The sequence below is a fragment of the Cetorhinus maximus genome, chromosome 25 (genome assembly GCF_964194155.1).
Source record: "Cetorhinus maximus chromosome 25, sCetMax3.hap1.1, whole genome shotgun sequence".
Taxonomy (NCBI): domain Eukaryota; kingdom Metazoa; phylum Chordata; class Chondrichthyes; order Lamniformes; family Cetorhinidae; genus Cetorhinus; species Cetorhinus maximus.
The window spans coordinates 32,174,916-32,191,529 of record NC_135903.1 but is presented as its reverse complement, the minus strand read 5'-3'; positions in this window follow the sequence as shown (position 1 = coordinate 32,191,529).

Here is a 16,614-nt window from a genome sequence, read left to right as displayed (position 1 = left end):
CCTCTCACTTTAAATCTATGTCCCCTAGTAATTGACTCTTCCACTCTGGGAAAAAGCTTCTGACTATCTACTCTGTCCATGCCACTCATAATTTTGTAAACTTCTATCAAGTCGCCCCTCAATCTCCGTTGCTGTAGTGAGAACAATACGAGTTTCTCCAACCTCTCCTCATAGCTAATAACCTCCAGACCAGGCAGCATTCTGGTAAACCTCCTCTGCACCCTCTCGAACACCTCCATATCCTTCTGGTAATGTGGCGACCAAAATTGCACGCAATATTCCAAGTGTGGCCTAACCAAGGTTCTATACAGCTGCAGCATGACTTCCCAGCTTTAATACTCAATACCCGTGCCAATGAAGGCAAGCATGCCATATGCCTTCCTGACTACCTTATCCACCTACGTTGCCACTTTCAGTGACCTGTGGACCTGTACACCCAGATCCCTCTGCCCATCAATGCACTTAAGGGTTCTGCCATTTACTGTATAATTCCTGCCTGTATTAGACCTTCCAAAATGCATTACCTCACATTTGTCTGGATTAAACTCCATCTGCCATTTCTCCGCCCAAGTCTGCAACCAATCTATATCCCGTTGTATCCTTTGACAATCTTCTTTACTATCTGCAACTCCTCCAACCTTAGTTTCGTCTGCAAACTTACTAATTAGCCCAGTTACATTTTCCTCCAAATCATTTATGTATACTACAAACAGCAAAGGTCCCAGCACTGATCCCTGCGGAACTCCACTAGTCACAGCTCTCCATTCAGAAAAGCACCCTTCCACTGCTACCCTCTGTCTTCTATGACCAAGCCAATTCTGTATCCATCTTGCCAGCTCACCTCTGATCCCGTGCGACTCTACCTTCTGTACCAGTCTGCCATGAGGGACCTTGTCAAAGACCTTACTGAAATCTATGTATATAACATCCACTGCCCTTCCATCGTCAATCATCTTTGTCACTTCCTCGAAAAACTCGATCAAGTTAGTGAGACACGACCTCCCCTTCACAAAACCAGGCTGCCTCTCACTAATACACCCATTTGCTTCCAAATGGTAGTAACTCCTGTCACGAAGAATCTTCTCTGATAATTTCCCTACCACTGACGTAAGGCTCACCGGCCTGTAATTTCCTGGATTATCTCTGCTACCCTTCTTAAACAATGGAACAACATTGTCCATTCTCCTGTCCTCTGGGACCTCACCCGTAGCCAGTGAGGATACAAAGATTTCTGTCAAGGCCCCAGCAATCTCCTCCCTTGCCTCCCTCAGTACTCTGGGGTAGATCCCATCTGGCCCTGGGGACTTATCCACCTTAGTATTCATCAAGACGCCTAACACCTCTTTTTTGATCTCAACAAGGTTACTGACAATGTTGGCAACATGAAAGTTTTTATATTATGGGAAAGGTACAATTCCAAAGACAAACGGAACAATGGAATTTACATATTAAAGAGAGAGAAACATATAAAGAAGAATGAAAGGCAATGTTGAAGGCCATGTAAGATCTAAGAGGAGTGTGTGAAACAGTCTTGAAAAAGCCTCCAGCCATTTGTGCATAAGTCTGCTGTGTCCAGTAACTGAAGTTGGAGAAAACCATTTGGAATTCCACTTTCAAATGGGTACTGTGTTAACTTGCTGGGTTTTATTTAAATCTAAAATATATTTTGCAGTGTTGCCTTAAAGGGGGAGTGTATCACAGAATCACAGAATCACACATTGCAGAAGAGGCCCTTCGGCCCATCGAGTCTGCACCGACATGTGAGAAACATCTGACCTACCTACCTAATCCCATTTACCAGCACTTGGCCCATAGCCTTGAATGTTATGACGTGCCAAGTGCTCATCCAGGTACTTTTTAAAGGATGTGAGGCAACCCACCTCCACCACCCTCCCAGGCAGCGCATTCCAGACTGTCACCACCCTCTGGGTAAAAATGTTTTTCCTCGCATCTCCCCTAAACATCCTGCCCCTCACCTTGAACTTATGTCCCCTCGTGACTGACCCTTCAACCAAGGGGAACAGCTGCTCCCTATCTACCCTGTCCATGCCCCTCATAACCTTGTACACCTCGATCAGGTCGCCCCTCAGTCTTCTCTGGCCCAGCGAAAACAACCCAAATCTATCCAACCTCTCTTCATAACTTAAATGTTCATCCCAGGCAACGTCCTGGTGAATCTCCTCTGCACCCTCTCCAGTGCAATCATATCCTTCCTATAATGTGGCGACCAGGACTGCACACAGTACTCCAGCTGTGGCCTCACCAAGGTTCTATACAACTCCAACATGACCTTCCTTCTTTTGTAATCTATGTCTCGATGATAAAGGCAAGTGTCCCATATGCCTTTTTCACCACCCCACTAACATGCCCCTCCGCCTTCAGAGATCTATGGACACACACTCCAAAGTCCCTTTGTTCCTCAGAACTTCCTAGTGCCATGCCGTTCATTGAATACTTCCTTGTCAAATTACTCCTTCCAAATGTATCACCTCACACTTTTCAGGGTTAAATTCCATCTGCCATTTCTGTACTCCACTAATGCCTCTGCTGATTTGCTTCCCTTGTACCTGCTAAAAGCCTCTCTTTTTCTTCTCATCGTATCTTGAATATCTCTGGTCATCCATGGCTCTCTGGGCTTGTTACTGCTTCCTATCACCCTAGAGGGAACATGTTGAGCCTGTACCCTCCCCATTTCCTTTTTGAAAGCCCCCCACTTCTCCTCTGTAGATTTCCCCAAAAGTAGCTGTTCCCAGTCTACCTCGGCCTTATTTTACTAAAATCCGCTCTCCCCCAATCCAAAACATTTTTTTGCAACTTGTCTATTTCTTTGTCCATAACAAGCTTAAATGGTACCATTTAAATACCAGGTATTTTTGTTTTTGATTTGGATTTCCAGCATCCGCAGTTTTTTGCTTTTATCTTAAATGGTACCATGTTGTGGTCGCTATCACTAAAACGCTCCCCACCACCACCTCAGCCACCTGTCTGGCTTCATTCCCCAGAATTAGGTCCAGCACTGCGCCATCCCTTGTTGGACCCTCTACATATTGACCTAAAAAGTTCTCCTGTACACATTTCAAGAATTCAACTCCATCCAAGCCCTTAACACTATGTCTATCCCAATTAACGTTGGGAAAGTTGAAATCACCTAATATAATTACCCTATTGTTATTGTTTTTACACACCTCCACAAATTGTGCACATATTTGCTCCTCAATTTCCCGCTGACTATCTGGGGGTCTATAATAAACATCTAACAATGTGGTTGCCCCTTTTTTATTCCTAAGCTCTACCCACAAAGCTTCATTCGATGCCCCCGCCAAGATATCATCTCTCCTTACTGCAGTAACTTACTCCTTAACTAATAATGCAATGCCTCCTCCTCTTTTACCCCCTCCCCTGTCTCGCCTGAAGATTCTATATCCTGGAGCTGCCAATCCTGCCCCTCCCTCAACCACATCTCAGTGATGGCTACTATATCACAATTCCATGTGTCAATCCTCACCCTTAACTCATCCGTTTTACCTGTAATACTCCTGGCATTAAAGCAGCTGTAACTAAAAACATTACATGTACATTAAAGTAGCTGCAACTGGGATTCAGGTTAATTAGGAATTTTAGGATTTGTTATGGTATTAAGTAACTGTAGACAAAATCTTTTATTTTGATAATAAATATTTTAATTTAATTTTTAAAATCTCTAAAGGTCCTGGTGCTCTCATTACTTCTGAATTCAGTGCACACATCTCGTAATAAATGCAAATTGCAAAGCTGTTGTGATATTGTGGCCAAGTTCCCCCTGTGGTTTTGGTCTGCCTGGCACACATCATCTGCCACGTTATAACAATACCTTATTAGTCACTTTCTTAATCTACCATGCCACCTTCAACAATTTGTCCACATCTACCCCTATGTCCCTTGCTCCTGTCCCTTTCAGAATTGAATTCTTTATTTTTTACTATATCCTCATTCTTCCAAACAAAATATATCTCTTCAAACTTCCCTGCATTAAATTTCATCTGCCACATGTCTGCCCATCTCACCAGCCTGTCTATGCTGCCTTGAAGTCTATCACTGTCCTCCTCACAGTTCTCAATACATACACGTTGTGTGTCATCTGCAAATTTTGAAATTGTGACCTACACACCCTAATTGAGGTCATTAATATAGATTTTTAAAAAAAGGTCCTAATACTGACCCCCCCACCTGAAGAAACCCATTTTCTACCTTCCTCCAGCCTGAAAAACAACCATTCACCACTACTCTCTGTTTCCCTGTTTTACTCTCTGAAGATCGTCTCACCAGTTCTGCTCGTCCATTGTTGTATAACTGTTGCAGGTTTGAGTAGAGCTGCAGCATGTCAAAACAAAGGAAAGCAGTGCAGCTGTTAGTTTCTGTCCTTTTTGCCAAGCATCCAGTTACAGTATTTGTGAAAGTTGGTTCCTATTCTAGGTTGCGTTCCCTGGAATACAGTGCACAATGGGTTATACTATTGCATGATGCATCCTGGGCAGGAAGTGGTAATGTAATACAGTTTAAGGTACAAGAGAAGAAATTCCTCCACTCAATATGGGTGATAAGATTCTTAGCCACATCAGTCATGGTTTGTTGATAGCACACCTGTGAGTCAGAAGTTTGTCCTGGAGCAGGACTTGATCCCAACAAATCAAAGCTGACACTCCAGTACAGTACTGATAGGGTGCTGCACTGACAGAGATGCTGTCTTTTGATTAAGATGTCTATCTGCCCTCTCAGGTGAATGGAAAATATCCCACAGCATTATTTTGAAGAAGAGCAAGAGGGTTATCCTTAGCGTCCTAGCCAATTTCTATCTGTTGATCAACATCACAAAAACAAGTCATTTGGTCATTATCACCTTGTACACAGCAAGCTCCCACAAAAAGCAAACTGGCTGTCATTTCCTACATTACAACAATGACTACACTTCAAAAGTACTCTATTGACTGTAAAGTGCTTTGGGACATCATGTGGTCAACCTTCCTTTCATAAGTTTGCTTCTGAAAATTTTGTCTATTTGCTATTTCAAGCAAAATCAAAATTCCAAAACGCATAAATAATTTTAATAGCTAGAAAAACTGAATTAACAAATCTTCGCCAATGTCTCTATGGTATTGCTGTATGCACCAGATGTTACCTTACCTATTGTGAGTAAAGGCAAGAGGGCTTTTATTCTCAAATCTGGTTTCCTCATATCTCAATGCAGGTGTTGGGTGACCAAAGTGGAAAACATTCCACTCTGGAGTCCTGACATTCTTTATCTTGATGATGACAAAATTTCAACAGCAAAAAGAATCAACTATGAGTGAGGACATTTTTTAAACAAGCACAGATCTGTGTTGTGCACACTTAGGACAGAATCATCCTAGATTTGTATCAAGTGCGTTAGCGGGCGGGTTTTACCCTCCGGCCGCAATGGCGGCTTTCCATGCTATATTGTCCCAAACCCACCGCATTAATTATGTATTCCTGGGAAACACGCTGTTTCCATGGTGGGTGGGCTCTCATTCACATACCATGCCATCACCTCACTGGTTCATCACGCCGGGCGCCATGCACACACCTCTCAGTGCTTCCAGCCCACGACTGCTGCAAAAAAGACTGAAAGGCAAAAAGACTGCAGCCCCCAGGTTCAATGACGCAGTCCTCAAGCACCTTTTGGATGCAGTGGAAGCTCGCTGTGATGTCCTCTACCCCCACTCTGGCCGCAAGGTGGGCAGCAATCTCACTAATACAGCTTGGGAGGCGGTGGCAGCGGTGGTCAGCGCCAACACTCTGCAAAAGAGGGCAGCCACCCACAAGAGGGTGAATGATCGCCTCCACTCTGCCAGTGTAAGTCACTCTCAACTCTCACACTCACAAACACATCACACATCCACAGGGATCTCACTCACTGCTGGTTCAAGGGACATCACCATTCACCCTCTCACACACACTGTCATTGTCCTCATCCTGTCCATAGGACCACCACCACCCACACATGCCAGGTACATTTATCATCAGGCCTGGGAGGCGTCCTGCTTAGACTCGCTCCATCTGTATTCATACAGGACAAGCTGACACACAACCACAGGGAGAGGTCACACACTGGTGGAGGAGTGCCTGAAATTAAGGTCCTCGTGGACTTTGAAAACAGAGCCATCCAGCTGGGTGGCGAGGATCTGGACCGGTCTTGTGCTGACAGTGAGGTCGGCGGTGATCTACCAAGTGAGGATCCAGCAGTGCAACATCCATCAGACAACCATGCTGTGAGTGATGTGTCCTGTTTCACAGACCACTGTCATGCACTAATTATCTCCCCTTGCTTTCGCAGGCACATCTGCCAAACAGCCAATGGAACCCACGACCCAGAGCCTCTAACCAAGTCCCGAAGAAATCTGTGAAGAGGAATCTGAAGGCTCCCTCCTTGAAGTCCCATCACAGCGCTCACCCTCCACCAGCGCAGAGACACACTCCTCGGTGGGATCTAGCTTTAGAGTAGCCTCAAGTTCACAATCTGGTGAGCACATCGCACATTCTGATCCATAGCAGGTGGCGGCAGGGATTTCTCAGGTATCCAGCACTCGAAGGACTGCTGGAGAAATCTGCTGAGTCCTGGTCAGATGATGAGCCTCTGGACTCGGTCATGTCTCAGTTGCTGGAGCTACAAAGACAAGTTCGGGAACATCAGGAAGAGATGCCCGCTGCACTTCTCGGGTTGCAAGGCACAATGGAGGAGTCTGTCTGCCTTCAGGCTAAGGTGATAGCGCTGGCATGCCAATGCACTGAGGTCAACACTAGTAGGATAGCAGCCACCATGGAGATCTTGGTCCAGGACATTGCTCCTGCACTGCTGTGTGGGCTCAACATTGTTGCTCCATAATTGGCTTCCAACACTGTGTATGTGAGAGGGATGGTGGGCAGCTTGATCTCACTCCAGCTACCCCTTCTCCTCAAGGAGTCAGTCAGGGGCCCTCGGGCACCCATAGGGAGGAGGATCAGTAAGTGCACACCCCAGGGCCATCCACCCAGGTGACTCAGGAAATGTCCAGCCCATCTGAATCCCATCCTCCTGTGACCCCAGCAGCTCCAGCTCCACAGGCCGAGGAGGGTACCACTGCCACACAGCAGGACCCCGAAAGCAGGGCGGGGCCCTCCAGGTCTCAGCCCTCCAGAGGACACCTGCCAAGGTCATCACAGACAGGGCGTAGCAGACAGCAGGCTGCCTCCACCTCTGCTGTGGATGTCCGGGGAGCACCAAGACATAGTGGCAGGGTTAGGAAGGTTAAGAAAATGTAGTTGCACAGCCTGGACAGGGTATCAATCACTTTTACATAATGTTCACTATTGTCAATAAACTCCCAAGAATGTCTCCCTGCCTATAGCTCCTTATTCTGATGAGCAGAGTTCATGTCACTCAGATATGAAACCTCTCTGCACAAGATAAAGGTGGGTGTTCTGCTCAAGGGCCTCTTCCCTATACTTTGTATAGTCTTCAGACCAAAGGGATGGTCCGGCCTCACTCCCTGGACACATTACTGATGCCTGCACCGCGACGATATTTGTCATTGTTGCCAGAATGTCGTGGCAGGCATCACAGAGTTCCATAATTCTCTCTGTGTGCTCTCAGCACCTTTCAGATGAGGCTGGCTCCCATCTCTTCAGCATCTGTGACCAGTGATGCTGTGCTCCTGAAGAGCTCAGGAGCTGAAGGTGGACAAAGGATCAAATGTTTTTAAAGTTTCATGGCTGCCTCTCTATGATATGACCCAACTGCAAGCCAACTGCCCTCGGCCAAACAGGAGTCAGACATTCTCAGAGGCTATGTGAAGACCTATGGAGGGTCCTCACTGCATGTTGTCATCATCCACCTGCAATTGAGCGACCATTAGGGCCTCCACTGCATCTCCATGATGGAAGCATTCTCACAGAGGGTATGTGCATTGCCAGAAGCCAGACTGGAGTCAAACATTCATAGGTGCAATGTGAGGATCTATGGTGTCTCCTCACTGCATGTCATCATCATCCTCCACAAAGTTAGCAGCTATGAGGGCCTCCTGATCGTGCCTGCCTCATCTGGCTAACGCAAGGGCCTCATCGCCTTCGAGGACCTCCTCACCCTCATCACAGTCAACGTCCTCCTCATCGGAGGAACCCTCCAGCTCCTGCATCTCCTCCTCAGCCAGCTCTTCTCCCCGTTGCAGCGCCAGAGTGTAAAGGGCGCAGCAGACGACGATGATGCGTGACACCCTCTGTGGACTACATTCAGGGCTCCACCAGACCCTTCCAGGCACCAGAACCTCATTTTCAGCATCCCAATGGTTTGCTCCACCAAGTTGCGAGCTGCAGCCTGAGCCTTGTTATATCTTCGCTCTGCTGCAGTCTGAGGCCGCCACATGGTATCATTAGCCGGGTCCTCTGCAGGTAACCCTTATCCCTGAGGAGCTTGCAGCCTCTGTGGACCTTGGAAAACGTCAGGGATCTGTGACCAACTGAGAATGTAGGAGTCGTGCACACTCCCTGGAAACTGTGCGCTGACCTGCAGGATGAGTTTGTGGTGGTCGCACACCAGCTGCACATTCAGCGAATGGAATCCCTTACGATTGACATAGTTGACCGCGTGTTGCAACGGAACTCTGAGTGCAACGTGAGTGCAAACAATGGCATCTTGCACCTGTGGGAAACCCGAGATCTGGGCAAATCGAATCATTCTTGAATCCTGGCTCTCCTGGTCCCAGGCAAAATGCACCAATTTGTGTGCCCTCGTGAAGATGGCATCAGTGATCTCATGGATGCATTTGTGGGTGGAGGTTTGCGATATCCCACAGAGGTCACCTGTGGAGTCCTGAAAGGAGCCATTGGCATAGAAATTGAGAACCGCGGTCACTTTCACGGCCACTGGCAGTGGATGCCCTCCATGTCCCTGTAGCGCCAAATCCTGCAGTAGCTGGCATATGTGACCAACCAGTTCCCTAAACATGCGCAGTCTTCGGCGACACTGGCTCTTGGTCATCTGCAGGAATGAAAGGTGGTGTCAATAGACCCTGGATCTATAGGCACAGACCAGCGATGGCTCTCTATGGTTCTTCGGCGGCGTGTGCAGGAGCCCCAGTCACCCCTACTTCCAGAGGGTGCTGTTCCTTCCTTTGCACAGCTAGGAGCCTAAGTCGCTCTCTTCTCCATCGTCTTTGCTCTCCATACTCCATGAGGCACACAGCTAGTTCACCAGGCTCCATGATCCTGATGTACTGCTCCTGCAGGATGAAGGAGGGAGCACGTGGGTTAGCATGGATGTACTTAGAACGTCTCTTTGTTGAGTCTGAAAGCCTTTTAACGCATCCCAGAAAGTGCTGGCCACCATTTGGATGGCCAGAGATTAGACCACTGCATGGCTGCCCCACTCCACTGGACTGCATGCTGTGTTCTCAGCTCAGGCTTAGGCATTCTCCTAATCCACTGCAAGGCTGCACTGTTAGCTTGAACCATGGGGGAGACTGGTCCAACCCAAGATGATGACATTGCAAGGGGCTGTGAGCACCTCCACCAGTGAATGCTCCTTGGTCAGCTTCAGCAAGGAGATTGTACAATGTGCCCAGTTGTCCAACTGTTCTGTAGTCCACTAAAATGCTCTTTAGTTTGCAGTCTGTGTCCAAGGGGTGAAAAGCTCTGGAGCACTTGGTGGCTCTTTGATGCCTCTGCATTGCTTGAGTGGGGATAAGCTACAGGCCCGACTCCAATCATATCAATGTAGCTGCGCCTGAACTCAATCAGCTTCAGAGGAATAGTCACTTTATACTTGGTGTCCCTAATGCGTGGTCATTTTCCTCAACCACCACCCCCACTCTGCACGTGCTTGTGCACTACCTTCAATCGCAGGGCAGCCTTTGCACCCCCACCCCAAAGTTGCCTCAACCGTAGGGCAGCCTTTGCCCCCACCCCCAACCTTCAGCCTTGAAGTCCAACAGGCACCCCTCACGAGCATTCCACATTATTACTGTGCACTCTCCTCCGAGCTCCCCTCAAAGTGCAGCCGACCAAGTGCACGCCTTTTATATGCTGTTGTGAAACACGTCAGCATGCAATCAAGCCGGCATGGGCGGACAATCCAGCAGTGGGAGGATGAGTCCAGCAGCCTAGCCTTATAATGATATGCTGATGTATTACAATGAGGCTCCGGACGCCGGATGGCGTGAAATGCAACCCGCCATCGACAGGCTGAGCAGATGATCGCAAACTGGTTTCATGATGCCGTGTCACTGATTTTTAGCTTTCTTGCCATATTGTCCACTCACGTCACCGAACACACACGACGCCAGTGGTCACAGACGATTCCGCCCTTAGTGTGCTCTCCTCTGTCCAACATTCTATTTTTTTCCCTAAATAGAAAACAAATGAAGATATTAATTAGCCAACAGTTTTCGAATACAAGGTCTGCCTTCCATATCCCAGTGCTGCAACAAGGGGCTTTGCACAAACAAAATAAACAAGCAAATGTTTCAAGGCGTAAAGCTAGAGTTATGCAGTAATGAGGGTAGAACAAATGGGCACTCATTATGTCAAACTCAACAGTCATTCAAGTCAAGTTGAATCTATTAAAAAATTGAACAGCTGCTTGCGACATAAACTGACAATTACATATTCATGAGATGAAGGGTAAAGCAATTGTTTGAAATGTCATCCATGTTTAGAATTTTGCTAGACTATAGATGCTTAGCTTCACAACAGCTGCAATAATGCACTTTTGCTCAGTAAGTCTTCCAAATCAATCAATGAAACCTTGACCCGCACTCACCCATAGTAAGATTTTGTGTTGCTAGAGGAGCCGTGCAATTTAGCTTTCGCTAAAAACATTTGTATAATTGTGGCATCACATAGTTCCTGTGACATTTCTGAGTCACACTTATCATCAAATTTATTCTAGCCTTAAAAGTTTTACAAAGTAAATGTATTCTTGCAACACCTTCGCTTGATCATTCTTCCCATTTATTTAAGGGGAAGCTAGACAAGCATATGAGGGAGAAGGGAATAGAGGGTTACAATGATTGATTTAAATGAGGAAAGATGGGAGGAGGTTTGAGTGGAGCATGGACAGAATGGCCTGTTTCTGTGCCTTATATCCTATGTAATTCTATGTAAGCCTTGTTGTTGATTCTGACTGCTGGTCCTTTTGGCCCTGCACCCACAGTATCTTTTATAATCTTAGGATTTTCCAAAACGTCTTACAACCAATGAAGTACTTTTGAACTGTAGTCACTATTATAATATAGGATATGCACACAGCAAACTCCCACAAACAATATTGTGATAATGACCAGATAATCTCTTTTTGTGATATTGGTTCAAGGACGGCAGGGAGATCTCCCCATGCTCGTGTTCAAATGATGGCATGGGATCTTTTACATTTGCCTGAGAGAGATATGAGCCTTGGTTTGTCTCACATGAATATAGCACCTCTGACAGTGCCGCATTTCCTCAGTATTGAAGTATAAATTTTGTTTGACATGGTATAGTGTTTCCTTTCTTATGAAACACTGCATCCTCTGCTTTACCATGAGCAATACCACTGGAATTTCACTTCTCAATTTATTTAAAAAATAATACATACAGAGTAGCTACAGATAGCACTCTGCAGGTGTCAAACTTCTGTACGAATTTAAAATGCTCTGTGCTTGTGAGCTTGACCTGAAACTGACACGCACATTCCAATTTTCTAATGTCTTACACCAAACAATAGTTAAAACCAAATGATATGAGACTTTGTTTCCTTAACAAAAATTAGACTTTGTGGCCATAAAAGGACATGTACTGCACAGCAGAACAGCACATTGTGTTTTACATGGAGTAACATACTGTCGTTATATGCAGCAGGTCATTCAACTAGCATAAACAACACCATCAGAATTCATTTGTATATAACAAACAGAAGGCAGAAATGATTAGAATGAAAGCACTCTCATACGTGATGTTCAAATATTATCTAAACTCCCTCAATGAGACTATTTTCTTGTAATCACACCCAGCCAGCCACTATTGCCTACAGCTTTGAAATTATGCTGAGCAAAGATTATAATTGAGATGACACCATTATTAAAATAGTAGATCAGAGAATTTCATAGAGATGAGTTACATGAATTTATATAATTTATTGTCAGTTATTTATTTTATACTTACAATATTATCTTATGATTACTGGATAATATCAATATTTCTGAAAATTACATAGAATTTTACCATGCAGAAACAGACCATTTGGCACAACCGGCCTATGTTGGTGTTTATACTGCCCACAACCCTGCTCCCACCTTATTTCATCTCACCCTATCAACAACATATTTTGCTATGATAATTCAATGTAATAAATTCTAAATTCTCCTCTACAGAATGTATAGCAGGACTGTTTCTTAAGATGACCAATTACTGGCCTAGGTTGTCCATACCTTTGTGTTTAAATAAAAATAATGGAAATTTATTCCTCCTTAGATGCAACCATTTTGTAAAACAAATTGTTGACCTTCTGAACATAGGTGTAAATGCGCTGCCATAGTTTACAAAGGGGACTTAAAATCAATGAATTTAAAGTGTGCTTTTGTTTATTCAATGCTTCTTAACCCAAGCAGCCTGTTCTGCTGCTAGTATTGAATGAGGTGCCATTATAGAATGGTGATGCTGTAGATATAAACCTTAATTATAGTGAGGTACAGTTTTACCCCAGCGTTTACTGTCAGGGTTGTACTGCATGCATTTTAGGTCTGTTGATGTGAGGATTCCCTTTATATTGCATAAGTGAAAGTAGTGAATAATGGTTTAGCAGGAGGGCTATTTAGCACAGCTACAACACTATCAAGATACAATATTAACAAACTCATTTAGAGTAAGAACACTGAACATCCTGTAATTCACTACTGTACAACAATAAACAACAAAATGATAGCTCTAACAATGTATACAGTACAAATTGGGCTTTGAGTGTAAAAGAAATCACTGAACTAGATTTACTCTTTACAGAAAGCAGCCTTAAGGCACAGCATTATTTAGAATAATACTTTGTGTTAATGGTCTTTTATGTTTTATGATGCATATTTTTACAGTATGCATTTAACTTTAAAAATATATTTGCTGTATGACGATGCAATACTGCGTATTAATGTACAGTTTGAGTACTTGACAGCCATCTGTACTCAACATTGAGTTCAACAGTTTCAAATCATAACCCCTGCTCCCATTTTTTCAAACTGAAGATGCTGGTAATGGTTCTGCCATTGCCATCTATGCCTCTCATGGACCCATTTTTTGTTTCTTTACTTGTTCCATTAGCACCTGCTTTTGCCTTGCACCATCATCCCTTTGATCACTTCATCTCAGCCACTTTCATCGGCCTCTCCTCCCTACTTTCTCTGCCTCTGTAAAACTTAAAACTTGTTACATCTCTGACTTTTACCAGTTGTGATGAAAGATCAACTCCTGAAACATTAAATGTTTCTCACTCTACAGATGCTCCCGTACCTGCTGAGTATTTCCAGCATTTTCAGTTTTCAGACTTCCAGCATCTGCAGTATTTTCCTTTTGTATAAATAAATACTCAGCTGATGGTATTAGGATACTGCCATGGGAATTATTTCCTTTTGAAAACTTCAGGTAGTTCTGATTTTTTTCTTACAAAATAGCTTTGGATGATAGCCCACGCAGTGAGATATTTCTTCCTTTATTTAATATGCTGCAAATTGTTTTTTGGCAGCTTGGTTCAGTTGGCAACATTCCTGCTTCTGAGTGAGAAGATTGTGGGTTCAACCCCAAGTAAGGATTTAATCTAGGTTGACACTACATTGCAATATCAGGACAGCGTTGTATGTTTGAGGCGCTGTTCTTTTGAATGAGGTCAGAGTCATTAGAGTGCAGAGGGAGGCCATTCAGCACATCAAGTCCATATTGGCTCTCTGTAGAGCAATCCAGTCAGCCCCATTCCCCCACTCTATTCCATGAGCCCTGCAACTTTATTTCCCTCAAGTGTCCATCCAGGTTCATTTTGAAATCATTGATCATCTCTGCTTCCTCCACCATCGTAGGCAGCAAATTCCAGTTCATTATGAGTTGCAGCATAAAATAGTTCTTCCTCAAATCCTCCCAGCATATTTTGCCCAAAATCTTAAATCTGTGTCCCCTAGTCAGTGTACCATTAGCTAATGAGACAGTTTTTCTTTGTCTACCTTATTTAAACTTGTCATAATCTTGTACACTCTATCAAATCTCCCTTCAATCTCCTCTGCACCAAGAAGAACAACCCCAGCTTCTCCAACCTAACCTTGTAGCTAAAGTCCCTTACCTCTGGAACCATCCTGGAAAATCTCATCTCCATCCCCTTAAGGACCTTCACATCCTTCCTAAAAGTAGGTGATCATAGCTGCTTGCAATACTCTACTTGTGGACCAACCAGAGCTTTATGAAGGTTCATTAAGACTTCCCTGCACTTGTACTCAATAACACTACTAATGAAACCCATATGCTTTGATATGAATCCCCCTGTCCCTCTGTCCCTGCACATTTTTTTAGAACTGTGCCATTACATCTGTATTGCTTCTTCTTATCCCATCTGTCAAAAGGCATCACCTCACACACCTCTGTATTAAATTCCATCTGCCACTTGTCTGCCAATTCAGCAAGCTGATCTATATCCTGCTGCAGTCAATTGGTATCATCCTCACTGTTTGTCACATCTCCAAGTTTGGTATCATCAACAAATTTTGAAAATTTACTCTGTATTCCAATATCCAAGTCACTTATGTACATCAAAAAGGCAGTGGTCCTAACACTGACCCTTGTGGAACACCATTGTCTACCAAACTCTAGTCTGAAAAACAGCCATTTACCATAGCTTAATTATTTCTGTCCTTTAGGCAATTTTTTAACCAAGCTGACACTGAACCTCCTATTCCATGAGATTCAATTTTATTAACCAGTGTTTTATGTGGTACTCAAATGCTTTCTTAAAATCCAAATATAGACAACATGAATTGTGTTCCCTTTTTCAACCTTTTCTGCACTTCATCAAAAAATTCAATTAGTCAAGTACAACATGCCTTTTATAAATCAGTGCTGACTCTCTTCAGTTAATTTAAACCTCTTCAAGTGCCTGTTAATTTTTTTTCGCTGTTTTTGTTTCTAAAACCTTGCCCACCACTGATGTTAAACTGACTGGCCTGTAGTTACTGGGAATGTCCTTATATCCTTTCTTGAATAAGGGCATCATATTTGCCACTCTCCAATCCTCTGGCAACTCTCTTGTATCCAGGAAAGTTTGGGAGATTATGGCAAGCTCTTCCACTATCTCCACTCCTGCTTCCTTTAGCAACCTGGGATGCAAGCAATTCAGACCGGGTGATGTATCTACTCTAAGCATAGCCATCCTTTCCAGTACCTTCAGCATATCCATTTTCACCCCATCTGTTACCTCTACCATCTCCGCTTCTATCGACATTTTGTCAGCATCCTTTCTTAAACACCGATACACAGCACTCATTAAATATTCTATCCCTTGCCTGCCCCTCTAAGCATATATAAAAGCAAAATACTGCAGATGCTGGAAATCTGAAATTAAAAACAGAAAATGCTGATAAAACTCAGCAAGTCTGACAGCATCTGTGGACAGGAAAACAGTGTTTATGTCTTAAGTCTGTATGACTCTTCTTCAGAGCTAAAGAGAACTAGAAATGTGATTAAATTTGTACTGTTTAATGGCGGTGGAGCAGGTGAAGCTGGATGGAGGTCAGCAACAGGTGGGGGCTAAGGAGAGATTGACAAAGATGTCATGGACACAAGACAAAGGCGTGTTTATGGTAGCAGTAAGGACTGAAGAAGGTGGTGATAAGCATATATCTCCCTCTTTGTCCCTAATAGACCCACCCCGTCTCTTACTACTCACTTACATGCCGGTTTTTTTTTATTCATTCATGGGATGTGGGCTTCGCTGGCTGGGCCAGCATTTATTGCCCTAGTTGCCCTTGAGAAGGTGGTGGCGAGCTGCCTCCTTGAACTGCTGCAGTCCATGTGGTGTGGGTACACCCACAGTGCTGTTAGGAAGGGAGGTCCAGGATTTTGACCCAGTGACAGCAAAGGAATGGCGATATATTTCCAAGTCAGGATGGTGAGTGACTTGAAGGGGAACTTCTAGGTGGTGGTGTTCCCATATATCTGCTGCCTTTGTCCTTCTAGATGATAGTGGTCATGGGTTTGGAGGGTGCTGCCCAAGGAGCCTTGGTGAATTCCTGTAGTGCATCTTGAAGATGGTAGACACTGCTGCTACTGTGCATCGGTGGTGGAGGGAGTGAATGTATGTGGATGCGGTGCCAATCAAGCGGGCTGCTTTGTCCTGAATGGTGTCAAGCTTCTTGAGTGTTGTGGGAGCTGCATTCATCCAGGCAAGTGGGGAGTATTCCATCACACTCCTGACTTGTGCCTCGTGGATGGTGGACAAGATTTGAAGAGTCAGGAGGTGGGTATCTCGTCACACTGTAGCCACAAGAGCATTTATATGGCTAGTCCAGTTCAGTTTCTGGTCAATGGTAACCCCCCAGGATATTGAAAGTGGGGGATTCAGTGATGGTAATGCCATTGAACATCAAG